Genomic DNA, 15,478 nt, shown 5'->3' with positions numbered 1-15,478 from the left:
AAAACCTGTATATGTATATGACATTTTAGAAATAATGCTAAAAATACATCTGAGTGCAAACTCTCACACACAAGTTCCCATATGGGAATTCATAAATGGGGCTCTCTGTTTAGTAAATCCTCAGTCAAGACGTGGGAAATTTTGACCTCCAATTTATTCCAGCTCCAAATTTCAAGTTTATACAACAGTCCCTTGGGTACCCCAAAAAGATTTTAAAGCTTGATTTTTACAATTTTACTGACCACATTCATTTAAAAAGTTACTGCTCTGCTTTGATCAAATATTCAAATTTTAAAAATTCAAACACAGTACTTTAAAAGCATTAGCAACTCTCACAATAATAGACACCACTACATTGATTAGAGAAAGGATGATAAAGAACCCACTCAAAGAGAAATCAGCTTGGAATTTGTTGTGCATTTCAGACATTGCTTTGTTACATTTGACAATTTCTGAAATTCTTTCCCTTGCAAAAGTGCCCCATGCTTCTAAAATAATACTATTTTCTAAAACATTTAGGTAACAGAATGATAATAGAGACATTGGCTGGCATAACTGTGACTTCATGTGCAACGTTTCAGATCTACATGACCCACATAAAGCAAGCAAAGAAAGAGCATTTCACCACTCCCAGGGGCCCACCAGTGGATGGATTAGCAAAAGGAAAACACATTGCCTTCGTCTTTGTAAAAAGCAATACACCAAAACCCTCGCCCTGCAGAAAGAGAGTGATGCTCAATTCACACCAGCTCGATTTTCATAAATAAGTAGAAACACTGTTTCTGACTGAGCTTGTACATTATCTGAAGGGTTGAACCTGGATTTTATCAGGGCTGACCCATGCCTGAGGCAGAAGATCCAAACAACACTCCCAAGCACACTCATGAACATACTGCTGCACACCTTTCTCCAGTTCATCGAGACTTGTAGAGTGAATTGTGCCCGAAGAACAGTTTTGTCTCCCTCTCATTCTGCCACCCTTAATGGCACCAAAAATAAGCTACCTAAGGTGACTGCCTCAGCCTTCTTAATGATAAAACTGCATCTAGATTTCATTCTTGGCACCTGCCAGTCGCATGATAGCATGATACAATACACGGGAACTAGACTTGCAGAGGAAGAAAAGAAATGTAGCAGTTAGCTCACAATTTTCTTTAAAATTTGAGTTTAGCATTATTATTTTTTTGGAAAATGCAAGCTCCAAAGAACCATATAAATATACATATCTATTTTAACGTAAGGTTTTTTTAAAAAAAAAAACTTTTGCTGGAGTTTTTTACTTTTGTCGGTCTTATATGCACTCCACTGTTTGAGTGGGAGAGTTCTCAGACTATTAAATTGCAGTCCAGGAATGGGTGGAATAGGGGTGGAGCTACACAATTCTACAGAAGCAAAGTACTGCATCTTGAGAACTGAGAATACACCTGGACAAGGGATTATTTGCATCAGTCAGGTAACAACGTGTATAAAGAAAGTTTGGAAATGTCCTAACAAACAAGTCTCGTGACACTTTTAAGTTTAATAGATTGTGGCATCAAATATTGTGGACTATAAAGTACAAAACTTTGTACATTCACAAACTAAAAAGGCTCACTGAAAGTTCAATGGTTAGCCATTATGTGGCTTATGTTGATTATGCCATGACTGCTGTTTCAATAATATACCAACAGACCAGATTCTGGTTATACAACATGAGCTTCAGCTACTGTTGGGGGACATCACTAGATAACAATCAATTATCATACTCTGATACAGCTACACAGGAGATGCCATGCTACTAGTTTAGCATACGAAAACTTTCAAGCAAGGAGTGGAGAAAAAAAGGTGGAGGGTTTTAGTTTTTTTACATCTCTCAGTTTCTGAGAATTACAATACGAGATTTTACAACACCAAACATTTCAAAACCAATAAGGAACCCGCAAACATTTCGCATGAGAGACACATCTGGAAACTTCTTGCAAAGTCAAGTGTAACAACAGCTGCGGTCACCCAGTTCTGGCAGCTTACACATGACCCTTGGAGGAAGCCTATAGATGACTCAGTGCTTTCATTATTCCAGGAATGCAATCTAAAAGTAAACACCGTGATTTGTTTCTTTTTGTTGTTGTTTTCCTTTTAAACTGAAACCCAGGGCGAAAGAGCCAGCTGCACCTCAAAAGGGTTGGCTTTCCTGTGTGTGGTGGCCATAGACTCACAAGTCCCAAGGATCCTGCTGTGGCCCTTCCTACCCAAGCAGGCATTTCTCTAATTCCCAGCATTTTGTTCGGTGTTTATTTTTATTCTTATTTCCCCTCCCCCATCCACAGGGACACCAAGCGCCTCAACCCTGCCAGAGCCAACTTTGGCCATGGAAGAAGGGCCCGTCGCCGCCCTCCTTCCTGGCCAGCCATTCGCTCCCCTCCCTGGAGCAGCACCTTTCCCTCAGAGGCCCCCCTGGGTGTGGGGGGCTCAGGCCGGCCCACCCTCCTGCCAGGTCCCACGGCGACCCCCAACCAAGCCCCAAAATATCCCTCCCCCCTCACAACACCGGCCCTCGGCGCTGCTCTGCCCACCTTTCCCTGCCCCTCAGCTGCCACAGCAGAGCCTCCTTCCCTCAGGGCCTCCGGAGACACCTCCTTCCTCCCAGGGCCCCACCCCCGGCAGCCCATCCTCCGGAGACCCCCCTCTCTCCACCTGTTACCCCCCTCACGAGACGCACGGCAAACCCACCCCCCTCCCCCGCCCGTCCCTCCTATCCACCACCACCCGCCATGCCCGGATATACCGTACCTTTTCCCTCCGCCTCAGGCGCCGACGCCTTGGCTCGCCGGGCACGAGGGGGTTAACAGCGCGGGAGAGGGAAGGGAGGGGGGTTGGAAGCGAGGAGCCCTCCTCCTCCTGCTGCTGCTGCTGCTGCTGCTAAGACCGCACCGCACTTCCTCGGAAAGCTTCCGACCGCGGCGGCAACTCTTTGCGCGCTCGCGCTCGCTCGCTCGCTCCCCCCTCCCCTCCCCTCTTTCCTCGTTTTGGTGGGGACTTGTTGTTCTAATGTACGCGGAATGACAGCTACGGGCCGCGCACGCGCACCTCTGTCGGCGAAGGGCTTCCTCCTCCTCCCACACCTTCCCGCCCACTTTTTTTTTTTTTTTCTTCTGCTCTTTCTCGTCCGCCGCGTGCAAACGCTGTGGCGTCACGTGACGCCAGAACGCGGCGGCGGCGGCGGCGGCGGCGGGGTTTCCTGCCTCGGAGGCCACGTGACCGAAGGAGGCTCGCGACTTGAGGAGGATGGGGCGGGGAATTAGGCGGGGGTGCGGGTGTGTGGAGTGCGGAAGAGAAAGCCAGTGGTGGTGGTGGTGGTGGACGTCGTGGGGTCGCCACGTGGGGTGGGTGTGTTTCCCCCATGACAAGAGTTGGCGGCCCTTTGCTGGGAGCACGTCGTCGTCGTCGTTGTTTCCCTCTTCCACCTCAGAGATTCCCCCCCCCCCGCGATGGTTTCCTCCTCCCCTCAGCCCGCCCTCCTCATTCCCCCGCAGCCGCGAGAGGGTTAACAGCGCGGCAGACCTTCAAGACTCCGAGGCGAAGGAGCGCGAGCTCCTGTTTGGCAGCAGCAGGCCCAGCTGCGCGCATGCGTGCGGGATTTGTGAGGTGCCGCTGTAACCGCCAGTTCGGTTTGGCTGAACCGGCGTGAGGCGCAGCGCGCGGGAGCTGAGGCGGCCGGTGGCGGGAAGAAGAAGGGGGCCCTCGCCCGGTTAGCTGGAGGTGAGAGGCCCTCCTTTGTGGCGCCAGGTGCCTTGACAAATCACCACACGGGCAGAGCTGTAGGGGAGGCTAGAGGGGAGGCAGGTAAGAAAGGAGCACGAAACTCACCTGGCCCAGTCGCTCTGGGCCGGCTGCCAACACACGCACGATATATACGATACATATACGATATCTTTATTGTCATTGTCCCATGCAGAACAATGAAATTGAAAAACTACATAAAACATTCAAAATATTATACACACATATTATACACAGGGTGAGTCATAATAAAGTATACAGTTTCCCTTCACTATAAATGGAAACTGTATACTTCATTATGAATCACCTTGTATATAAACCACTCAATAAATAAATAATCCGCAGGGCAGAATTGGAGGTAAACCATATTCCCACGTGCTTTGAAGAAAGTTGAAACTCTTACTCCTGCCCTGTCAATATTGTCATTACTATGGGGACATAACATTCGCTGTTTTCCCCTCCAGGCATGCAACGAACCCTAAGCAGATCTGGTGACAGCTGCTTAAAATGTCTAAGAGAAGACAGGGAGCCAGAGATTCCCTTAAAAGTGGCCACATTCTGTGCTGCCACTATAAAACTAAGGAGACAAGCTCAGAATGACTCTAATGGCCAATGTCTTAACACACATGTTTTGAATTAGCGGTTAAGGTCGTCAGTTGCATATTTTAATTGTTTTGTATCTCTGTTATTTACTGTGCTCTAGCTCTAATAAATTTATAGAGCTTATGATTTTAACCTATGTATATTTACATGTTCTCTATCGCTGTATATCTCCATATTTCTGGTCTGTGACTCTAATAAATACATTCATTCATTCATTCAACACCAAACATTAAAAACTTCCTGATACAGGTGTTTCCTAAAAGTTGTATAGCTATTTATCTCCTTGACATTTGATGGGAGGGTGCCACCACAGAGAAGGCCCTCTGCCTGGTTCCCTGTAACTTTTGGCACTGAGGGAACTGCCAGAAGGCCTTCAGAGCTAAACAGCATTGGGTGACCCTTAACTGCGATTAATCCGCCCTCCTTGGACAGCCTCCACACTTCTTAAACTGCCATACCAGGCTGTTCCTGAGGTACGTAAAACAGGGCTGTGTTTTCTCCAGGAAGTTAGCAATACATTTTAATTAGGGCTTCCTAATACATTGTTATTAGCGCCAGAACATGTGAGGAAATGAGAGAAATGGTTGTGCTTTTAAGCATACGCTGAATGATTAACCATAATGACCCTCTTCCCCCATATATTGGGAATCTAGCTTCTAGGCAACAGGGTGCCATTTTGGGGGTACATGAATTCATAAAAAATTATACACTGTTGTTGTTTTTTTTACAAAGCGGTTTACAAAGTGTTACAGTTGCAGGTTGTTTTATTCCCTGGAGATTCCAGGCATCGCCCTCCACATGCATACACCCGCCCCCTCAGTAAGCTAAGATTTACTGTTATTTGCTATTATTTAACTGAATTGTATCTCACTTGATTGTAAAAACCTCTAAGCAGTTTACATAAAATATGCATTGTAATTATGAATAAAAGTAAGTTTTTTAAAAAGAAGGTGGCCTAAACAAGTCACAGTATCAATAATATCAGTAGTTTAAAATATAATTATAAAATGAGAATACATATTAAAATACACATCAGCTTTACATTTCTGGGTAGGCTTACCTAAACGAAAAAGTTTTTAACAAAAATCCAAAACAGTACAGCTAAGAACAGAGCACTGCTGGTAACAGCGACTGCACCTTACAGGGCTGTTGCTTACCACCCTCATCCCTCCTGCTAGCAAGTGAGTGTGAGTGATTAAGGTGGCTGCAGGGAGCAACCATTGCCTCCGCTTACTCCCAGTTTTCTGCTTGGGCAATACAGTGGTAACTGAAGAATGCTCTCTTTCAGCACTCTGCCCACACTCTTTCTTTTGGTGGCACAACACAAAGAAAATGCATGAAAAATCCTAAATACATTGCATTCCAATGTGGCATGATTTCTATATGTTCGTTATTTCTAGCTTCTCAGCTGAATATGTCGTTAAGCTCAAAATATCTTACTTGCTACTCTTATATAAAAAAATTAAAATGCTGAGCTGTGACATGATGTTAATGCCAAAAAGCAGCCAAGTGTTTAGAAATCACATTTTTTTGATGGTAATAATCCTGCCTAACCTTGAACTTCTGTGCCATAACTCCTTTTACAGGTTAGTTTGCAATTGGCACATAGTAATATTTAGTAGTTCTTCGGGAATACCTTTGAAACTAGTTCTTTTAAGCGTGGAATGTTATTAAGTCTGCTAGCCTGTAATTGAGACAAAAGTGTTTACCAAATGATGGGTGCATTTGAAAGTGTTACTCTGCAAAAGAAAACTTTCATACTATAAAGTTGCCATTCTCCCTTCCCCCGAAGAATATGTGCCCTTAACAGTTAGTTGCACAAAATTCCTGTAATAAACTTTTGCTATCCCGCCTGGATCAGGGTCAGCAATCAATGAAATAACAATCTCAACAATTTTTATGTTTTTGATAACTTACTTAATCTGTGGTTTACTTTATATGTTCTTTTTTGACTTTGGGGGTCAGTTCTGCTACATGAACTATTGAAATACATTACTGGTAAATCATAACATTGCTCCCTGTACCATTTTTTCAGCCTATTCCAATTTTATGAGCTTGCCATGATCAGACTCTCTTAACTATAGGATAGTAGAACATGTTCCCGCTAATGTAAAGCACAATGCAGTGTGATATTTAAGCCTCTTTGCAGAGATGACGGGCAGAATCCGAGACCAGGAGAAAGAGACAGTGGAAGAAGATTGGAAGAAATTTAAGGACTATCTTAATAAATATTACAAGATTAAAGAATGTTAGATTGACATGGACTTAAAAATATTGGTTTTCAGAGACATTAGAGTAAGAAAAGGAAGGGAATTAGTAAAAAACTTTTGGGAAATAAGGGAATGGAGTTGCTGATGGGATAATGAAACTAGAATACAAAACAGTGAGGTATGAAGAAGTCGGGGAAATAAGGTTGAGAAAATAAGTTTTGAAATTATACTTGTTTTTTGTTTGTGTTTGTTTTCATTGTAGTTGTTTTGTATTTGTATGTTCTTATTGGAAAATTTAATAAATATTATTTTTTTAAAAAAAAAAAAGATATTTAAGCCTCTTTACCTCTTACATGACTCGGTCTTAGTTTTGAAAAAAATAATTGTTGTTTATTCAATTTATATCCTTCCCTTCCTCCTGAAGAAGCCCAAGGTGTCACTGCTAACGTTACTGTTAACAGGGTGTGTATTTTTCTGTCTTGTGTGCTAACACTAGATGGCAGTGATGAGACAACAATGACTACTCTCTATGCAGAAATCGTGTTTTAACTCTTAACAGAAAGTAGTTAGTGCCCAGTCATAGTCTTACCTTGATTTAAACATGTTAAAAAATGATTTGTAAATTATATCATATTTGCAAGCATATTAATTCTCCGCTCCAGACATGATTATTATGGATAGTTGCTGAAACTGAACAAAACCTGGTAAGGTTCCATTCTAATGTCAACTGCTAGTTAATGGGCATGAACATTACATACCGTATTTTTCGCCCTATAGCACGCACTTTTTCCCCTCCAAAAATGAAGGGGAAATGTGTGTGTGTCCTATGGGGCGAATGCAGGCTTTTGCTGAGGCCTGGAGAGCGAGAGGGGTCGGTGCACACCGACCCCTCTCGCTCTCCAGGCTTCAGGAGAGCCCCACCGCCAGTCCCACAAACTCGGGGGACAGCGGGAGGCATCGCTCTGGGTCCCGTTCTGGGGGCTGGGGGAGGGGGAAGCTCGGGCTTCCCCCTCCTCCAGCCCCACAAGCTCCCAGAGCGATGCCAAAGCTGCACGCAGCTTCAGCATCGCTCTGGGTACCGTTCTGGGGGCTGGGGGAGGGGGAAGCTTGGGCTTTCCCCACCCCAGCCCCGCGCCTGGGGGGGGAATAATTTTTCCCCCTTTATTTCCCCCCCCCAAAAAAAAATCTAGGTGTGTCCTATGGGCCAGTGCGTCCTATAGGGCGAAAAATGCGGTATATAAAGTTATAGCTGATGTATATATCACTTTTCTCTTCTAACTCAGTGCTTCCAAAACTGGGATATGTTATATCTCAAGTCAGTGGTAACAACTTCTGCCTACTGTATAAAAATCAGCAATTAGTTTCAAACAAAAGTTTTTTTAGAAAACCAAAGCATGATTTTGAACCTCTTTTCTGTTGAATAATTAGCTAAGCAAAATAATATTCATCTTCATCCCCTGAGGTGGGCTAACAGAAATGAACTTTTAATTTAAAAATTCAAAATAATCTATATTGGAAGTAGCAGTGCATCCGGACTAAGTTTGCTGCTAATTTATGCTACCAACTGTAATTTTATGGATGGGCTTAGGCAGTATTGCATCACAATTAAATCTGACATTTAGAGCTGAACTTTTGTTAGAAATAGGTGTCTGATTATAGCTTGGAGTATACACAAATATGCAGGGCACTCTTTGAATAGAGTGTTAGCTAATATCACCATAGAGCTGTGCCCTTAGCTCTTAAATAGTTTTCCTGAATGTAATTTGCTGGAACTTCATATGTGGCTGAAAAGGCAGAACACTTTGTCCATACTCAGAGATGTATCATTGTCATTTTCAGACGCAAAGTGTTGCCTCCATCTTCAAGTGACTATTCAAAAATGATGCACACCAACAATGGTGTAAAGAGTAAAGAATTTGCCTAGTACAAGTGTCTCTCGTGCTGTGACTGCATTGAGTCTGCATAATTTTACCTGTGTATAATTTCCATGGACTTGACAGGTGCCAAGCCATGTTTAGTAGAACTGTACTTTTTTCAGTGGGATGTATGGGTGACAGGGAAGGGCTAGTACCTCTGATGGGGGACACATTGTGCTCCTTATGTGGTAGTTTGTCTGCCTTTGGTCCCTACCCTGCACTCAGCTCTCTCACCTGTGGCTGCTAGAAGCTGTCAGCATGCAACAGCAGGCCCACCCCAGGAAACTGCTTTGACTGACTGGCTAAACCAGTTGAGGGTTTCACAGGTCCCATCCCTCAGTGAGTTAAGGTCTTCCCCTGCCTGTGTTTTTTTAGAATTCTCTTGATTATAGCGGTAGCAGGGAACTTGGCAGTGCCTATAATAGGCTTTTTTGAGAGAGAGAGCTCTTATGTTGGTCATAAGGAAAAGCTTATGTTGTGGGGGAGGAAGGGAAAGGAGATTGTTAGCCGCTTTGAGACTCCTGAAGGGGAGTGAAAGGCGGGATATCAAATCCAAACTCTTCTTCTTCTTCTTCTTATGAAGAAAGGATAAATTTGTAACACTTTATTGAACCAAGTATTTCTGATGAAAAGTGCAATCTTTCAAACTTCTGGTTTTGTTTAAAGCTGTGGCTTGTGAATGTCTACAAACAGCTTGCTGACCTTCTTGCAGAATGTCCTGCACAAATGATTGCACAAAAACTAAATACCCTTTCAGTCATAGCTTCCTCTTCTGTAAAAACTGTGAATACCCTTTCAGTCAGTTAGTGTTACGCCTTTCCTTTTATAAATGATGAGAGCTTCCACTCCTACAAATGTTACATCCAGATCCAAAATGTAGAAGTAATTGTGTTTAGAGTTGAAATTTCTTTTAAAGTTCAGTAATATCTCTATTTTCCGCCATGATAAATGGACTATTTTAATTTTGCAGAGCCTGACTGTGAGAAAATTTGTTTCTTAAATGTTTGGCAATTAGAGATTCCCAATTAGGCTTTTGTTAATCAGTGAAAGAGGACATATACAATGTTGTGGTGTAAAGGAATTGGTTATCTAGGTTTCTTCTGCACCACAGTTTTTCAGTGCTGCTGAGGCATTGCATTTTCAAAATTAAGTAGAATCTGAGCTAAACTGGAGCTCTTAATATAGCACAAAATAACTGTATTATGTAGCAACGCTCTTCTTCATGGCAAAGATCTCATAATGTAAGTTATTAACAGTTCTCAGGTTCATTAACTTTGTAGGTTCAGTTTATTGTTTCTATAAAAGTAGTGATGGATAGCCTCTTTGACTGCAATCATATTACACACCTAGGAGTAAATCCCATTCAACTCACTGGGGAGTTTGTCCAAGTAGACACTTAATTGCCTCAATGTCGGTTTATGTTCTCATGAAGGGGCATGCTTTAATTACTTGTTTCTCTAATTACAGTTATTATTGCTTTGCTTCTCTTCTGCCTCTGCTCTGCACTAATTGACCATTCGGCTAAGATCAAATTAAGGAGAACAAGTGAAAAGAAAGTGATTCCTAGCTATATCCCTTAGTATATAAATCTCCCAACTACTACTACTACTACCAAGTACGACAGCTACTACTACTACTACTACTACTACTTATTCTTATTATTATTAAATTTATATTTTGCCCTTTTCCCCAAATGGGCAAACACACAGATGGTAAAACATCTAAAAACATTTCCAATGCAGATGCAGACTAAGCAATAGCTCTACCTGAAAGGGTTGTTGGAAGTGGAAAACTTTCAGTAAACACCAAAAGACAACAGAAATAGTTCCTAATATTTAATGGGAAGGAATTGCAGAAGGAAGGTGCCACGACACTAAAGGCTCTATTCTTATAAAATGGTACCTACGGGAGGTCCCCACCGGTAGTGTGTAATTATTGATAGGGATGAGATTATTTATATGTTTACTCACATCTAAGATATTGAAACTTTCTGCGCTAGTCATCATTAGCAGTTCTACTAGCACTGTGGTCTACACCACTGAGTCTCTTGGGCTTGCTGATTGTAAGGTCGACAGTTCGAATCTGCATGATGGGGTGAACTCCCATTGCTTTGTTCCAGCTCCTGCCAACGTAGCATCAAAAGCATACCAGTGCAAGTAGATAAATGGGTACTCCTGTGACGGGAAGATAAATGGCATTTCTGTGCACTCCAGCACTCGTCACAGTGTCCTGTCCACATGCTGTCCACATGACCCAGAAAGCTGTCTGGGCAAACGCCGGCTCCCTCAGCCTGAAAACAAGATGAGCACCACATCCCATAGTCACCTTTGACTGGACTTAACTGTCTAGGGGTCATTTTTTTCTACTAGTTGTGGTATAAAATACAAAGGATACCCAATGATACCTGTTGTTTGACTGCTTCTAGCCATATGATGATTCATAACATGGTGCAAAAAAAAATTCCCCTTCCTCTTTTCTCTCTTGCAGCCCCACCCCTACTTAAAATCTGCTCCAGATGGTTCCCCAACCCTCCCAAGGAGATTTGGTGGATGTGCAGGAGGCGGCAGGGAGGAAGAGAGGAACCTGAAGTCCTGTTATGCAAGTAGAAGTTCATCCCAGGCACAATTGCATATCTTCATTTTTATATAGGTTTGCATCTCTAGCAAATATGTAAAAATCTAGTATTATTTTATAACATGTCAAACATTTCCATAGGTTATACTATACATCTGATAAGTTCATGGCAGAGTGTAGTATCATTGTGCAAACTTAAAAAAATTAAAATGTTTATTGCTTCTTGCTTTAAGAACTTGTGATTGAGCTTGCTTTTCCCTCCTCCCTGCCATTTCTTTTCCCCTGTATGTTGTGTCTTTTTAGATTGTGAGCCTGAGACTATCTTTCTGTAAACCACTCTGATAGCCTTTTTGGCTAAAGGAAGTAGTATATATGCCCAATGTATTCATTCATGCATATATTAATAAAATTCAACAAAATTGTGGAGCCTATCTGCAGTCATAATCTTAACTGAACAAGTGTGTATTGTCTATACACAGAATTTTGTCTTAATTGGATTACAACATGCTTTAAAATATGTTTCCTCGTTTCACCAAAGCTCTAGCCCAACTTCCGCTTCAAAGCCATTTGCATTTTAATTGTTTGTACTATTAAGCTGGTATATCTTATCTTGAGATTGAACTTTACCTCAACTTCCAGCAGAGACCGTAGCATGGCAAAATCACATTCTTCACCTTTTACATTAAAAGGTAACTCTAGTTTGAATATTTTCAGAGGACTGTTACAGATGTAATTCTAAACAAAAAAGCGAGTCTGGAGACTTCACTTAAGGCTGGCGGATACCACCAATTGGTGGTTGAGATGTATGGTATTTAGGTTCAGATCCCTTTGTGGGCATGAAGCTCATTGAATGCGCTGGAGGATGTCCCTGTCTCAGAGTCCTGTCCAGCAGTGGCTGATTTCTTAAAGCTGGGGAAATTGTGGGTTTTGATGGTTGGATCTCACTGAGCTGGTCATTGTCCTTTGCCTTAGCCCCAGGCTCTAAAGCCAAGCCAGTACCCCTCCCAGATGGTCCAGGAAGTGAATGTTCAGTTCCTTATGCATATTAGACTTGGTGCTTGATTTAGAGAGTACACACTAAGACTCTTTTTCCCTCGCAGAAAGCAGAGCACACAGCTTACAACTCAGCATATTATGGACTCAGGACCGTTGGAGCAATCTTAAGGTTACTGCGATAAGAGCAAAGGTGAACAACTGAATTTTGAGTATGGAGAATGAAATGACTTGTAAGCAAAAGCTATGAATCTGCAATGGTGGATTTTGGGGTCTCAAATTTCATTGGCACCCTGTGCGTCTCCAAAATCTGGCACACACACACCCTTGCCTTTCATTCTACATCATAGCTGTGGCACCTCCCAGGCTCTGCACCCAATACAGCTATGGAATCTATGTCATTTTGTTCGCATCTGTTTTTCTTAGACTTTTGATAAGCAGGACCAGCAACAAAACAATGCAATGTGGAGATCTCCTTTTCAGGGTTCCAGGCAGTCAGACCCTTTTTGTTAGTACTTTACTCCATTTACCACACCACCTCCCCATTTTTCTGTTTTCTCTCCTCCAGTAGTCACTCAGCATTCTGTGCCCACTGAGCATGCTCAGTTCTCCTTGTGCTATTTTGTTCCCTTGTAGATCCCACCCCCAAGATTATTTGCATTTCTGAAACCCTTGCTGACCCTTCCGTCTTGTGTATGGCTGGTGCCTTTTATATAGGTTTTGGCACTTGGAGAGCTGTGTTCACTATTAGGATATATAATGATGATTTTAACAAATGCCCCTTCTCAAAAAGTTGCTTAAATGGTAAGGAAATGCTTTTCCCAATATATTTTTTCAGTGACCATTTTTAAAACAAAAATAAGTAGATATATTTTACCTCTGGGTAAGAAAAGCAGAACTACAGATCTGCACATTGAGTTTCTCAACCTTCTACTGGCACGAAGCTAGAAATAACTAAATCTGGCCAAAAGCCCCATTTTATTTCCCAGTAATTCAGGATTGGGCAAGGGGAGTCCTTGTACTTATTGCATAATTGCCTGCAGTAGATAACAAAATTGATAGCAGGCACTGTTAATAGGCAGTGGATTTTTTTTATCAGGTGAGCATATTCCTAGCCCATATTTAGCATTACAAGGTGAGTACTATTTACCAGTAATTAGATAACACTAAGCACAGAGTATCCATAATGCTTTAATTTAGTGTTATACTGTGTGATCTTTTGCCCTTAGAAGAGAAGGAGATTAGAAAACTCCCTAATTTCACTCCCATCTCATCATTTCTGATTTTCTTAAATTCTTATTTTGCAATACTTGTTGAGAAAGGCTATCATTTTTAGGGATTCTTAAGAGATGTTCAAGTAACGAGGGCAACTCCATAAAGATAATGGTGAAGCCAGAAAAGCTATGTATTTTGTAATAGATAAGGCAGAAATTCTGTCATCGTAGGCAGGACAGGCTAAGGTCATGGCGAGTACAATCCAATAAATTAATAGACTTTTGGATAAAGAAGGCCAACTTCTAACTTTACTTGTATACATAAGAACAAATTTTGCCTCCCACTTCTTTTCTGGACATGAAAGGCAAATACACTGCCAATGGATATCCCTGTCAGCATAGCAAGTGCAGATGTCATTACATGATGTAATTCCATTAGTTTTTTTGCAATTCTTTATCAGCTCGCTATTGCGTAGGCAACCCTAAGTACATGTCATCAGCTTGTCTGGATATACAGGCTCATGCTCACTTAAGCATTTGTTTGAATAATATTTTTCAGTGTACAAAATGTTTTACAATTATTTTCCAAACCTTATGGTACAATTCTACTCCCTTGTAAAACAGGGGTTGAAAGTTACCTGTCCAGCATAATTCAGTTAGCTTCATAGCTATAGCCATTTTAGCGTGACATCTTCCATTCTTTCAAGAGTTGGATTCAAAATATCTGCTAAAACCTATCTTGACTCCCTTGGAATATGATCCCTCGCAAGTATTGAGGCTGCTACTGCTGTTCAGTAATTTGTTTCCAAAGCAAGAGAGAGAGAAGTCAAAATAGAAGGGGAGTGGTTTCTGAAAACATAAAACTCAAAAACTCATATGTAGAGGAGATGAGTGTAGACAGATGCACGACAGTTTTACACTAAAGCTCAGTGGAACTTGGGAAGTCAAAGAAAGCATTGGTAAATTATGGCAACTTGTAGTACGTAATAAAAAGGATGAAAGTAAATGAGGAAGTTGTTATATAGCAATAATAGCCAAAATAGTGCAGCAGGATCATACACTTCTTTTGAGTATCATGCAATGTGTGAAATGCCCCCTTCTTAAGTATTTTTATTGATTTACTTGCTCTGGTGGGGGCAGCTGCCCCCCCCCCCCGCTACACCCAGGGTACCCAGACAATCCTGTTGGCACCCCATAGCCCACAGTAAACCATAGTAGGTAAGAGTCAGAGTTTGCTGCAGTTCACTCTTTTCTGAAAGTCAACCTGGTAACTATTCCTGTGAATTAGCATATACAAATTTGTGTTACGGGTCTGTACCCCCAAGCCCCACCCCAGAGCCGTAGCTACTGGGGGGATGGCTAGCTTGATTTTTTGCTCTGGGGCCCGGTGAAGCCTTCAGAAGAGCTCCACTGAGGCTCCCAGCCCAGTAATGCTCATGGAGGAGTGCCAAACTAGGTCTTTGACCCAGGTGCAATAAAGCCTAGTTTTACCCCTGCCCACCCTTGCTCTAAGTAAGAGGGAAAAGTAGGCAAGTGCTTCTTTAAACACAAAACGCTGCCACTCTTCTCAGCTGCTGCTTTTCCCATTTTTTATCTGACCTAAGGGACCACTATGGAAGCGCTTGGTGTTTGCAGGAAGAGATAAAGCCGCAGAACAGATTAAGCCGGCAGCAGTCAGGTGGGGAAAGCTGCTGAACTTGAAGTTAAACTTCACCTAGGGGAAGGAGGTGAAAAGGGGATTGCAGCTAAGAATTCGGAAAGTAAAGAAGGTCGGGCCATTAACCGCAGGCCATCCAATTTTATTATAGCAGGGGGAGGGCAGGGGAACCCTAGGGGCCACGGCTGTCAACTTTTCCCTTTTCTTGCGAGGAATCCTATTCGGAATAAGGGAATTTTCCTTTAAAAAAAGGGAAACGTTGACAGCTCTGCTAGGGGCAGGCACTGAAAACACTGCCTGATGATAAAAACCCGAGAGCAGCAAAGGCTGGTGAGAGAAAGAGGGGGGACCCCCCCCCGGGGGGGTGATGTGTCGCCAGTGAAACCCGTGAGCGCAGCAGCGGCACTTTGTACTCCTGCAGCAGCGGAAAATACGGATGATGCGCTGCCGGGCGAGAACGTGGCTGCAAGCCAGTACCTCGGGTCATTTGTCCTCTGCGCGCTGCTCGGTTCAGGCCATCCTGGGGTGGGTGGGTGGGTGAGCGGGAGGGAG

The 15,478-nt window shown here is 42.7% G+C and overlaps 1 protein-coding gene and 1 long non-coding RNA gene across 6 annotated transcripts in view; one reads left to right on the top strand and one right to left on the bottom strand.

Annotated features, from left to right (window-relative positions):
* Nucleotides 1-2,944, bottom strand: part of KDM4C (lysine demethylase 4C) — a gene marked incomplete at its 5' end in the record, with an annotated part of 189,539 nt that extends 186,595 nt beyond the window's left edge. For 3 of the 4 annotated variants that reach the window (XM_081844867.1, XM_081844869.1, XM_081844870.1), the window contains one exon: nucleotides 2,770-2,854. Of the gene's footprint in view, nucleotides 1-2,769 lie in introns of all 4 variants that reach the window. The other variant, XM_081844872.1, reaches the window with a different exon arrangement.
* Nucleotides 2,945-3,195: 251 nt separating this feature from the next.
* LOC309332530 lies at nucleotides 3,196-15,468 on the top strand. 2 transcript variants are annotated; one of them, XR_014152120.1, is made up of 3 exons: nucleotides 3,196-3,738; nucleotides 10,976-11,751; nucleotides 12,167-15,468. It is a non-coding gene; the product is annotated as an uncharacterized lncRNA (long non-coding RNA). The 2 variants fall into 2 exon arrangements; XR_014152121.1 differs by having other exon boundaries at nucleotides 12,163-15,468.
* The last annotated feature ends 10 nt before the right edge of the window (nucleotides 15,469-15,478 follow it).

The sequence above is a fragment of the Podarcis erhardii genome (genome assembly GCF_964252035.2).
Source record: "Podarcis erhardii genome assembly, chromosome: 17".
Lineage (NCBI taxonomy): Eukaryota > Metazoa > Chordata > Lepidosauria > Squamata > Lacertidae > Podarcis > Podarcis erhardii.
This window is presented reverse-complemented; position numbering and strand designations above follow the sequence as displayed.